Source organism: Fukomys damarensis, unplaced genomic scaffold (assembly GCF_012274545.1).
Source record: "Fukomys damarensis isolate Sample0158 unplaced genomic scaffold, DMR_v1.0_HiC HiC_scaffold_12, whole genome shotgun sequence".
NCBI lineage: Eukaryota > Metazoa > Chordata > Mammalia > Rodentia > Bathyergidae > Fukomys > Fukomys damarensis.
The window spans coordinates 44924197-44935788 of record NW_022900924.1 but is presented as its reverse complement, the minus strand read 5'-3'; the positions used below and the strand labels follow the sequence as shown (position 1 = coordinate 44935788).

Here is an 11592-nt window from a genome sequence, read left to right as displayed (position 1 = left end):
TTTTTTTTTTTTTTTTTTTTTTGAGACAGAGTCTCACTACATAGTTGAGACTGACCTGGAACTCACTATGTGGGTCAAGCTGGTCTCAACTCACAGCGATCCTCCTGCCTCAGCCTCCTGAGTACTGGGATTGATTACAGGTGTGCATGGCGGTACACACCTGTGATCCCAGCACCCAAGAGCCTGAGGCAGGAGGAATGCCAGCCCCAGCTACATAGTGAGTTCAATTTCACCTGAACTACATAGTAGACCTTGTCTCAAAAAAGTAAATCTATACTACCTTTTTGAAAAGCCATGTAATGGTGCATTTAAATTTAAAGTGTATACATACTTTGATCTAATAATCCCAATTTAAAAAGTCCAGGATACAAGATACCTATATGTAATTCCAAAAGCACAGAACATGTATCCTGCCTTAGTGTTCGTAGCAATGAGAAAAAAAAATAAAAAAACTATTCTTGTTAGAAGCAAAGGATTTTTTGTTAATTAACATGTAAATATTTCTTCCATTTTAATGCAAGTTAGTAACTATTTAAACTCTAATGTTATTAAAATCCCTAGTACCTTGCTTGACATTTCAGTGAACAATTCAGTCTTTGAAATCTAAACATTCATTAATTCTCAGACTCAGATTTTTCACCTTTTCTGAATGTTCCTATGGAACCTTCCTGTTCCAATAAGCAGGACACGTACAGGACGCTGGGGTCACTGCATGCACACTGTCTGCTCAGAGCTGCTCTCACTGCTCAGCCACAGGCAGGTAAGCTGCCGTACACAGCAGGAATACAACAGTGAGTCTCGACTGTCAAACATACTACACGGTTACATTCCAACTGCACCGTGGGACAACAGGGGCAGTGTGCAGCATGCAGAACAGCGGGAGCAGGGGCAGGCCAGGAAGGGACCCGGGAGCTAAGCACAGGGAAGAGAAGGAAACACAGGAGAACATGTGCCAGGGCATTATAATGTACTTCCACGCCTCCAAAAGTGCTGAGAAGACACATACAAACCCCAGAAAGGCTCATTTCCCTTGCTAGCATAAAGTCTAAACTGTTTTAACTCAGCCAGCACGCCTCCCTTCAGGGTTATTACACATTTACATGCAAGCAGATCTGGCTTTGCCCTATCTGTACTACGTGTAGCTGGTATCTCACTCCCCCAGACATAATTTGAAGGTGCAACCACAAAGAAGCACAAAACCACCAGGAAATGATTCTGTTAAACACACAATCCTCCAAATGGAGAAGTTTAACTCCCAGGCATGTGGGTTTCCCTGCTCTGCTCCTTTTCCTAATCTGAAACCTGCCCATATTGGCAAAGCTCAGACACAGAGCAAAGCTTCAACAGCCACGTTCAACAGCAACTCTTGAGACACAGCAGAGTCGCCTGCCTTGAAGAGGATGAGCCCTTCCACGGTCATCTAGGACTTTTTAAAAAAAGTATTTGGGCACCACACCCCTACAATAACAATAACTGACACATGAACGGGGACATTTAGTTACTATTACAGGGACCTACTCACTAGTTTTCAAACAATATCATCTTTTTTAGATACAAAAAAATCACCTCCACTGAACCAAGATGAGCATTTTTCATTTCTCTAGATCACTGATGGCAAACCTTTTAGAGATTGAGTGCCCAGGGCTGGGGATTTAGTTCAGTGGCACCATGCCTGCCTCACAAGCACGTGGTCCTGAGTTCAATCCTCAGTACCAAAAATAAAATAAAATACAGAGACTTAATGCCCAAACAGCAAACCAAAACCCACTTATTTACCTCGAAGTGCCAACGCTGCAATTAAACCTGAATAGCTGATGCTTGGCCATCACGATGAAGAGGGCTACGAGTGCCGCTGTGGCAGGCCTACCACAGGTCCACCACCACCACTCTAGAAAGTCGGGAAGAGGTACCTACATTAAAATGCCTTTCCAACAAATTAAGGAACAACATATAGGCTACCATGTCTTTGCAAGGGGTTATTTTCTGGGGTTTTTTTGGGGGGTGGGGTGGGGATCAAACTCAAGACCTTGCACTTGCTAAGCACAGCACCACTAAGCTACATCCCCAGCCCTCAAAGGGTTACTTTCTAAGACTTCATTTGAAAGCCAGTTGTACCGAATCTAGCTGAAGCACATTTTCATATGAAAAATAGTTATCAGGTCTGTATTAGTTACTTTTCTCTCATTGCTGAGATAAAATACAAGATACCAAAAGTTGGAAGGGGTTTATCTGGTTTACAGTCCATAGAGGCTTCAGTCCATCATCAGCTGGCTCCAAGGCAGGAAAGGCAAACAGGCACTGCAGAGGAGAAACAACATGGCGCACAGAAGGCAGCAACCTCAAGAGAGGTTAACAGCATCTCCCTGTCCCTTTCATGTTATTCAGACTACTTGGGGTGGGGAGCAAACTAGTGCCCTTGAGCCTAGCATCGCATCATGAATCAAGTCTAGCTTCACACACTCTAGATCAAGCCTATGACCAGATGGGGGTTTTGGGGGACATCGAGACCCAACCATAACATTCTGCCTCTGGCCCCCCAAAGACTTGTGCAAATTCCTTTATGCAAAAGGCATTTAGTCCATCTCTAAGAGCTGCCAAAAGTCCTAATAGTTTTTAGCTTTGCTGAAAAATCCAAGTCCAATGTCTCCTCAAACTCTTAGCTGCAAGCCCTTGTACAAATGAAAAGAAGGTTAAACACGTCCAACACTCAATGGCACAAGACAGACATTACCTTTCCAACAGGTACAAACAGGGGGATACAAAGGAATGGGGCCAAAGTAAGTCCAAAATCCAGCAGGGCAAATATTACATTCCACAGTCCCACTTCCACAATTAGAGGAAATCTGTGGCAAGTCGTGAACCCCAAGGTGGCTCTGCCCTATGGCATCTCTGGTGTTGGACCTCCCACAGTTTCTCTTGGCCTGGTTCTGCTCCCTCTTTGCAGCTTTCCTCAAACAATCCACACTTCTGGCTTCTCCAAACTTCGGCTTCACATTCACAGCTTCACACACTCCTCTCAGGGTCACCCTGCCTGCCTGGCCTCCCAGGCCTTCTGAAACCTGGATGGAAGCCTTCCTGACCCCACAACTCTTGCATTCTGCACGCACCTAAAACCGGCACCACATGGATGATGCCAAAGTCTGCTGTCAGCTGGAACAGTAGTCAGGCTTCCTTCTCTCTTGGCTGCAAGGGTTGGGTGCCTGGATCACTGAGCACTCTGAATCCAATCAGAGGAACAAATTCTATAGCTGCCAGTTGCTCTTTTCTTATTCAGACTGAGGGCAGGCAGCACTCACACCCTTAATCCTAGTGCCCTTGAGCCTAGCACTGCACCATGAACCAATTCCAGCTTTACATGCTCCAGATCCAGCCTATGACCACATGACGCTTCGGGGGGACATCTAGACCCAAACATAACAAGGTCCCAAAGATGCACCATAAAGTCCCAGCTGGTACACCTCCCACACTGCTGAACTGCAGGTCATGCCAGGCCACCCTGGGTCATGGGACAAGGACCCGTTATCAATCACTGTCTCCTCTGACTACTTCAGGCTCCTCTTCCTCACAATCTCACAGGGAAAGGACAGCACACGAGTGTCTATGGTGGCACCAGCATCATTAGCGATGACCTCTCACAAGCTCCAGATCCACAGATTCAACTAACACTGATATGTGTTTGCCAGAGCTTAAAGAGAGTATGTTCAGTCAGAGGTGGCAGCTGAGGTCTGCCACCCCTTCACTCTGTAGTCTGAGGCAAGAGACTGCAAGTTCAAGCCTAGCCTGCAACTTAGTGAAACTTAGGGAGACTTTGTATCTATATCAAAAAATAAAGGGTTAGAATGTAGTTCCTTGTGGAGGCCCTGGGTTCAATCTCCAGTACAAGAAAGTAAATAAATATGTTTTCATTCAATAGCGTCCCACTGCTGATAAGAATACCTTCAAAATAAATTTTCAAAGACCATCCTTCGGTTGCATAGGACATAATAAGATAACAAAGTTAAGAAGCCTCTCCTCCAGCAACACTCTGATGTCACATTGTCCAAGACCATGCCTTTCCTTACCAGTGGGTGGAAGGGAGGCCAGTCGGGCTCCAAAGACAGTCAAAGTGAGTGGTGCGCCACGGAACGTCCCGGAACCTCCACTTAAAACAGGCACCATCACCTCTCCCGACTCCCATCCACCCCAGAGGACGAAGACTGGAGGTCCGAACACAGCCCCGCACGGACTCCAGGCCTTCACTACGGTATTCCTCTGCCCAGAACACCTTCCCTCCCTAACTTCAGTCTGGCTGGCAAGCTCCCGCTTGTCCTTTCAGAGAAAGACCAAGCCATCAAGATGCCTCCGACTGACACTTTCACATCTTCACATGGCAGAGCCCATAAGGCCGGAAACCGGGCCAGTGGCCGCAGTACAGTTGAATGCGGACACGGGAGAGACCAGTGAGGAGGAACAGAGGCCTCCCTTCTCTGGGCGACACGCTAGACCAGGTAGGTTCCGTCCTGGGCACACTCCACGGCCCACCACCCCACACCTCTCCTGCCCTCTGCCCAGACTCCTGGTGACTCCTGCACATTTGCACAGGCCCCACCCCAGTGCTTCTTCCGACAGTCAATCTGCTGAGGAGTGAAGGCACACAGGAGGCACAGCTGTGCAAAGCCAGGCTTGGGGGCCCTCGGCTGTAATTCCAACAGACTGAGGGAGGAGGATCACTGCTGAGTTGAAGGCCTGTTAAACTGCAGACGGGGCTCACAAACAAAAACAAACAAGCTGACAGACCTGAGCTGAGTCCGCACGACACAGAAAGGACAAAGCAGACGTGGCAAGCGAGCTCTGCAGCCAGTCCTGTGTCTCAGTCTGCAACCTCCCTGCTTGGCAGCTGGCACGTGGCTGTGGAAGCCTGCAGAGCACCTGTTCCCGGGCCACACAGCCGTGTTTTACTTAGAAACCACCCAGGGTTATCTCTGCACTCACAGACAGAGCCTTGCCAACAGGCTCAGCAATGAACTCAGAACAGAGCCTTTACTGTAGCCAAGCAGCCCCTGACATCTAGGCTCAAAATGCTGCTTAACCAGAAAAGGGCAAATTAATTGAAAACAACGAAGATGTTGTCCAAGTATGTTAGTATTTTTTTAAAAAATCTACCAATACTGAATTAGCATTCAAGTTAAATATGACTAGTTTATTACTACTTTTGATTTCATAAACATATTTGTAAGGACTTTATTCCTTAGTGGATGTCAATTACTGGGCTAAAAGCTAGTGATTAAAATTACTTTGCTTTTCCAAGACAAGGACTTGCTATGTAGTTCAGGGTGACCTTGAACTTACTATGTAGCCCAGGCTGGCCTTCAACTCTGAGTGATGCTCCTGCCTCAGCCTCTCAAGTGCGAGGATTACACTAAGTGCCACTATACCTGGCCTCAAAAACGCAATTTCTCATCTCAAGGAGCTAAGATTAGAAGGGTAGACAGGTAAGTAAACACATACCAAACAAAATGGTAACAGGGCAACGATGAGGACAAAAGAAAACTCTCACACCCAATGGTGGGCATGGAAATTAGGATTCCTTCACAATTTTTTATTTTTTAAATTAAAAACTAGAACTATCATAAAACCAGCAATCCCACCACCAGCATGCACCCAGAGGAAATGGAATCAGTATGGCAGGGACATCTGCATAGTGTGCTGCAGGATTACTCACAATAGCCAAGAAATGGAAGCAACCCATGCACTCACCAACTGATAAGAGAAAAAAAAGTAACATAAACGTGTAACAGAATACTATTCCACAGGGCTGGGAATTTAGCTCAGTGGTTCCACCACCTGCCTTGCAAGCGCAAGGTCCCAAATTCAATCCCTGGTACCCAAAGGGAAAAAAGAAAAAAATGACAAGAATACTATTCCACCATAAGAAGAACCAAATCGTGTCACCTGTGACAAGAGATGGACCTGCAGGTCATTATGTTCATGAATAAACTAGGGACAGAAAGAGAAATACTGTATGATCCCAGGCCTATGTGGCAGAAAGTCAATCTCGGCTGGGCGTGGTAGCACACACCTGTAATCCCAGCACTTCGGGAGGCTGAGGCAGGAGGATCACAAGTCTGAGCCCAGCCCGAGCAACTTAGCAAATCAGTGAGATCTGGTCAAAAAATTTAAAAAAGGGTTGCTGGCTCAGTGCAAAGGCACTGGGTCCAACCACTGAGTGCTACCACCACACACACACACACACACACACACACAGGCCAATCTCATACAGGTTGAGCACAGTGTTTTCCAGGGGCTGTGGACAGCAGGCAGCAGGGCAGCTCAGGGGACAGTTGGACAAGTGACACAAGCTCTAGTGTCCTCTGCACAGCAGGGCAGTCCGAAGCCTTGACAGTACACACCAAAAAAGCTACAAGATACTGACAATGTTTTCATGTAGAAATAACGAATGTCTGGGGCCAGGGACTTAGCTCAGAGGTGCCACTGCCTGCCTTGCAAGCACAAGGTCCAGAGTTCAATCCCCGGTATCAAATAAACAAACAAACAAACAAACATCTGAGAAAATGTTCACTCTGATATTGAGGAAATATACACACAAATGCAGTATCACATGGCACCCTATAATTACAGGCAAATTCCATCTGTCAATTAAGTTTTTTAAAAATCCAAATAGAAACTAAGGCAAAATCTATAAATGAAAAATCTTTTCATGTAGGAGGAACTAGTGGTCCATATTTGAAAAACTCAATCCAAAAGCATAAAAGGAGCTGGGGATTTAGCTCAGTGGTTCCGCTGCCTACCTTGAAAGTGTAAGGACCTGAGTTCAATCCGCAGTACCAAAAAAAAAAAAAAAAAAAAAAAAAAAAAAACAAAAAAGAAAAAATAACAAAAAAAAAACACAAAAGCGTAAAAGTATATAAGGGTTCAAGACTTTTTTTTTTAACATAGAAACACACTGGGAGCCATTCTGAGGCCTCGATAGTCCCTGATGCTGTGATGCTCCAAGGCAAGATGACATCAGCATAAGACACTTGCGCCTCAGGACTAGGGCTGCTCCCCCACCCCCGCGTCAGCTGATACTCCCTAAGAACCAACCCAACAAACAGTGTCAAGATAGGAGTGTCTGGGTCTTTCTGCCTGCTCTGAGGCACTGAGCTCCCTGGCCCTGTATACTAAATATTATGCAAATCTCTGTTGTCTTTTTTCTTTAGCTTTCACCATTCCCCTTCCTAATCAGTCAAAGGATTGATCCGCCTCAAAGAGAAACAAAAATACAAAACAAAATACAATTTTTTAAATATAGAAATATGTCAGTAATTGGTATGTTTTGCACGGTGTTGGGTGTGGAACCCAGAGCCATGTGCCTGGGCTCTGCCAGAGTGAGATTCCAAGCATTCTGGAATCAGTACTTTAACACAGATATAAGGCTCACAGAACCCTTAAAAGCCAGGTGTGGTGATGCATGCCTGTAGTGACAACATTCCAGAGGTTGAAGCAGGATTAGCACAAACTCAAGGTCAGCCTGGGGTACACAGTGAGTTCAAGGGCAGCTTGAACTACATAGCAAGACTGACTCAAGGGCCGGGGATTTAGCTCAGTGGTTCTGCTGCCTGCCTCATAAGCGCAAGGACCGGAGACCAATCCCTAGTCCCCCACCTCCAAAAAAATACCGACTCAAAAAAACAAAAAAGGAAGACAGAGTGGCAGATAGAGAACACGGGGAACATGTCTAGTCTACTGAGCATTTAAGGCAGGAGGGGCTCATCTTGAGAGGCAGGAGGCCTGGGATGGGGTGACAGCTCTGGAGTCCACCCTGACCACACCCCCACCTTTCTCTTGGATCTTTCTTTGGTGGTGGTACCGGACTCAAACCCAGGGCCCCTGGGTAAGTAAAAGAAGAGTTATCCAAATTCGAGTACAAAAACACAACAACAAAGCTACTAAGAGGCAGGCAGAGCACACAGGGTGGACATGTGGGACACAGTGACTATTCGCATCCCAGGCCAGGGAGGGAGACCCAGTATGAAATTTTATATTGTTACTCAGACAGCACCAAACTTAGCACTTGCGAATTATTTCTGGAATTTTCCATTTAATATTTTTGAACCACAGTGGCAATGAAATTGCAGATACTGAAGCACGGATGGGGAAGACTACTATGCTCAGAACATAGCCTGTCACTCAAATTCTTCTGGTGACAACCAGGCACCTCATCTTCACCAATGTCAACTCCAGATGATATTCCTTTAGCACTCTCAGAGATCCTGGAGTCTAAAGAGTGCACTTTTTCCCAAGTGCTAAGCTGCTGACTCTTGTCCAGTCTATGGGCTGTCCACATACAAGGTCTCATAATTAGTTTAGGTCTCTAAGTACACTAGCAAGCAAAACCCACATTAGATCAAACACACTATCAAGATCACCTTGAAATTCTAGCTCTGTCTTCCAAGATTTTAGAAATTTACAACCACTCTGCTGTAGCTTCCAAGAATAAAGTTCTGATTCTGCCATCACCTGGAGTAGTGGAACACAGATGACTACCCAGTCACAGGAAACCTGAGGACAAGCACTCATTCCAAGTGACTCTGGTCAAGAAGTAGGTCCTGCAACTACAGCAATGCCAGCCTGGGCAGGTCTCCAAACATTACTAGTTATTTTAGGAATAAAGCTTATTCTTATTTTAAAACCTCACATTCACAGCGGTCACAAAACTATCCAGCAAAGCTCAATGCAGTATCCGGATTGGAAAAGGGAAGGACGATAGGCACAGGATAAGCACCTCTTTCTTCTCGTGAGGTGCTGGAGAAGGAACCCAGGGCCTTGCCACACTAGGGAAGCGCTGGCCACCGAGCCCCAGCCCAGCCCCACCATTGCTCCTTCCTTCGCCTATGCCTCAGCTAATCCTCAAGCCCTCAAGGGAGAAAAATCCAGGAAGAAAACAATTCAGGGCGCTTAGGCAACTTACAGATAAGACTCTGGAGACAGCCAGAATCCAAGCTCGATATTACTGTCTATATACAAGTTTTTATCTCTAGGTTTATGGAATCTACGTTCCCCATCTAGAAAGTGAACTTTAAATGAGATAATTCCTGTCAAGAATGTAATTCAGAGCCTAGCCAGGGGTGGTGGCTCACACCTGTAATCCCAGCACTTGGGAGGCTGAGGCAGGAGGATCGCTGTGAGTTTGAGACCAGCCTGGGCTGCATAGTGAGTTCCAGGTCAGTCTCAAATACACAGTGAGACCCTGTCTCATAAAAAATAAATAAATAAATAACCAAAAACAAACAAACAGAGCCTAGTGTGCAGTAACCTCATTCAATGACTATTAAACCTGGAAAAATTAGTTACGAGCTGCCAGGTGTAGTCTAACATATCTGCATCCCAGCTCTCTAGGAGGCCAAGGCTGGAAGACCGAAAGTTTCAGCCCAAGCTTGGCAGCTTAGCAGCGGTCTGTCTCAAAAATTTTAAAAGGGTTAGGAATGTAACTTGGTACCAAGGCCTTGGGTTCAATTCTCAGTATCTCAAAACACACACAGACACACACACACACACAAAGGTTAATAAAATCAGAAATTTTTTTAAAAAGACTGGGGATTTAGCTCAGTGGTTCCAGCACCTGCCTCACAAATGCAAGGTCCCAAGTTTGATCCCGAGAAAAAGAAAAAAAAGAAAATCAGATTTTGAAGTCAGAGCTGATTCTCAAGTCCAGCTCTTTCCATACAGTCTGCTGCAGCTGTCAACACACATCCCACAACACATTATAATACCTGAAACATGACGTGGATAGGAAAGTCATGTTGCCTGAATCAGATAACTAAGGGCTGACTAACAGCTGCAGTATTTTATTTTAGCTGGCCCATCCGAGAAACAGAGCCAACAGCTCAGGAGATAATGCCAGGCACAAAGACATTTGTTCTCGTCACTGTGAAACTACTTTCCTACCTGTGTCCTTCCTATCCTATTCCTTTCAAGCCGGCTATAAATTAAAACTTTCATTACAAGTTACCTGAATAACATTTACTGGTTGACCTGGATGAAGAAAACTCCTCCCATATACAACACAATACAGCATCACTTTAAAGTTTACTGACTTTCTTCTCAAAATAAACTGCTGCTTAATATTTTGATTTAATTATACCTCGAGCCACACGGTGCGCTTTCCCTGCACAGTTCCCTGACTAAAAACAGATATTGCCATTCTATCAATGTTTAAAATCTCAACTGGTCCACCCACAGCCTGACCTAATGGTGGGTAATTTTCCCCTAAAAAGGACAGCAGCAAAGGTTATCTTCTATGACAATCATTATTAACAGGCTATGTCAAGCAACTTCCAGAAACTGAAGGACTTTAACAAGGGGTTGTTCAGGCAAGATGGAATGCCCACACACATCTATTTTGGCAACAGTTGCCTATTCCCCGAAGACAACAATCCTTTCTAAAGAAAAGAATGCGGCATTAGATATGGTCCAGTAAAACCCAATCAGTCCGGTAAAGTGAAATCGGCGTATGCGCCTTGACAAAGAGGCCGAGTTCTAACCAAAGGTAGAACTCTGAATTATATACTGACTGGCCGTCAAACGAATAGCTTCACTTTAGCAACAAACCCTTTAGAAGACACTGCTCATCTTGAAAGGCCCAGCATTTCCGAGACTTTTTGAATGCTAATTTTTGGCCTCATAGATCTAAAAGAGCCATTCCACACTCAAGTGGGTAGGCCAGTGGTTTAGAATCATGAACTAAAGGCCAGTTTGTGCTTCTAGGTTTAGAACTCCATCCACACCCATTTACTAATATAACCCTAAATATAGCTCCAGGACAGTGATGATAAGTAGTAGTTACTTATGTGAGTGATTCATACCTCCTATGTCCAGAAACCAAGATCCTAGGATGGTTCCGTCAGATCTAGGGAAAGAGAAGGCAAGAAACACCTGTCACAAAAGCTTTCAAATCCGGAAGCCTCAAACTGAGTTACCGACAATTCCCAATCGCATTCCCTCCCTCTCAATTCTAACTCCATCCCCACCACCCAAATTTTGTAAAACCCAGTTGTCACATTTCCACCAGAATCTCTTTGTAAAGAGAATGAAAACAAAGAAAGGGCCCACAAGCCAGGCATAGTGGCACATGCTTGCAATCCCAGCACGGGGGAGACTGAGACAGGAGGACCGCTGTGAGCGGGAGGCCAGCCTGAGCTACATAGCAAGAGCCTATCTCAAAAAGAAATTAAATTAAATTGAAATTACAAATAGTAATGATAACCAAAAGCGAAGTGGCCAGAAAAATAACTAAAGTTACAAGTTCAAGACTCTAGGTTCGTCTAATCCTCATTTTCAAAGTCCCGAACTAAGTCAGTCTTTCCTCTCCGGGCCTTAATTTCTCTGTAAAATGAGGAGACCGGCAAATCGCTCTACAGCTCCGCGGTGGAGGGTGAACTGGATATTCAATCAGCACCGCACAAACCCTTCGCGAGCCCTAGCGACACCGCACCTGCGATCAACCCACAAACCCATCGTGGGCCCAGCGACACCGCACCTGCGAACACCCACCTCGCGGACTTCAGGGCGTGGTTGGACCCGCGCCCTCCCGGGCCTCCACGCCCCCCACGT

At 45.6% G+C, this 11592-nt stretch overlaps 1 protein-coding gene across 6 annotated transcripts in view; it reads right to left on the bottom strand.

Moving 5' to 3' along the window:
- The window catches only part of Atp13a3 (ATPase 13A3), an 86848-nt gene extending 75960 nt beyond the window's left edge, over positions 1–10888 (bottom strand). For all 6 annotated transcript variants that reach the window (XR_780234.2, XR_780235.2, XM_010624063.2 and 3 more), the window contains exon 1: positions 10845–10888. The gene's annotated coding sequence lies outside the window, so the exon portion shown is untranslated. The remainder of the gene's footprint in view (positions 1–10844) is intronic.
- Between the last annotated feature and the right edge of the window lie 704 nt (positions 10889–11592).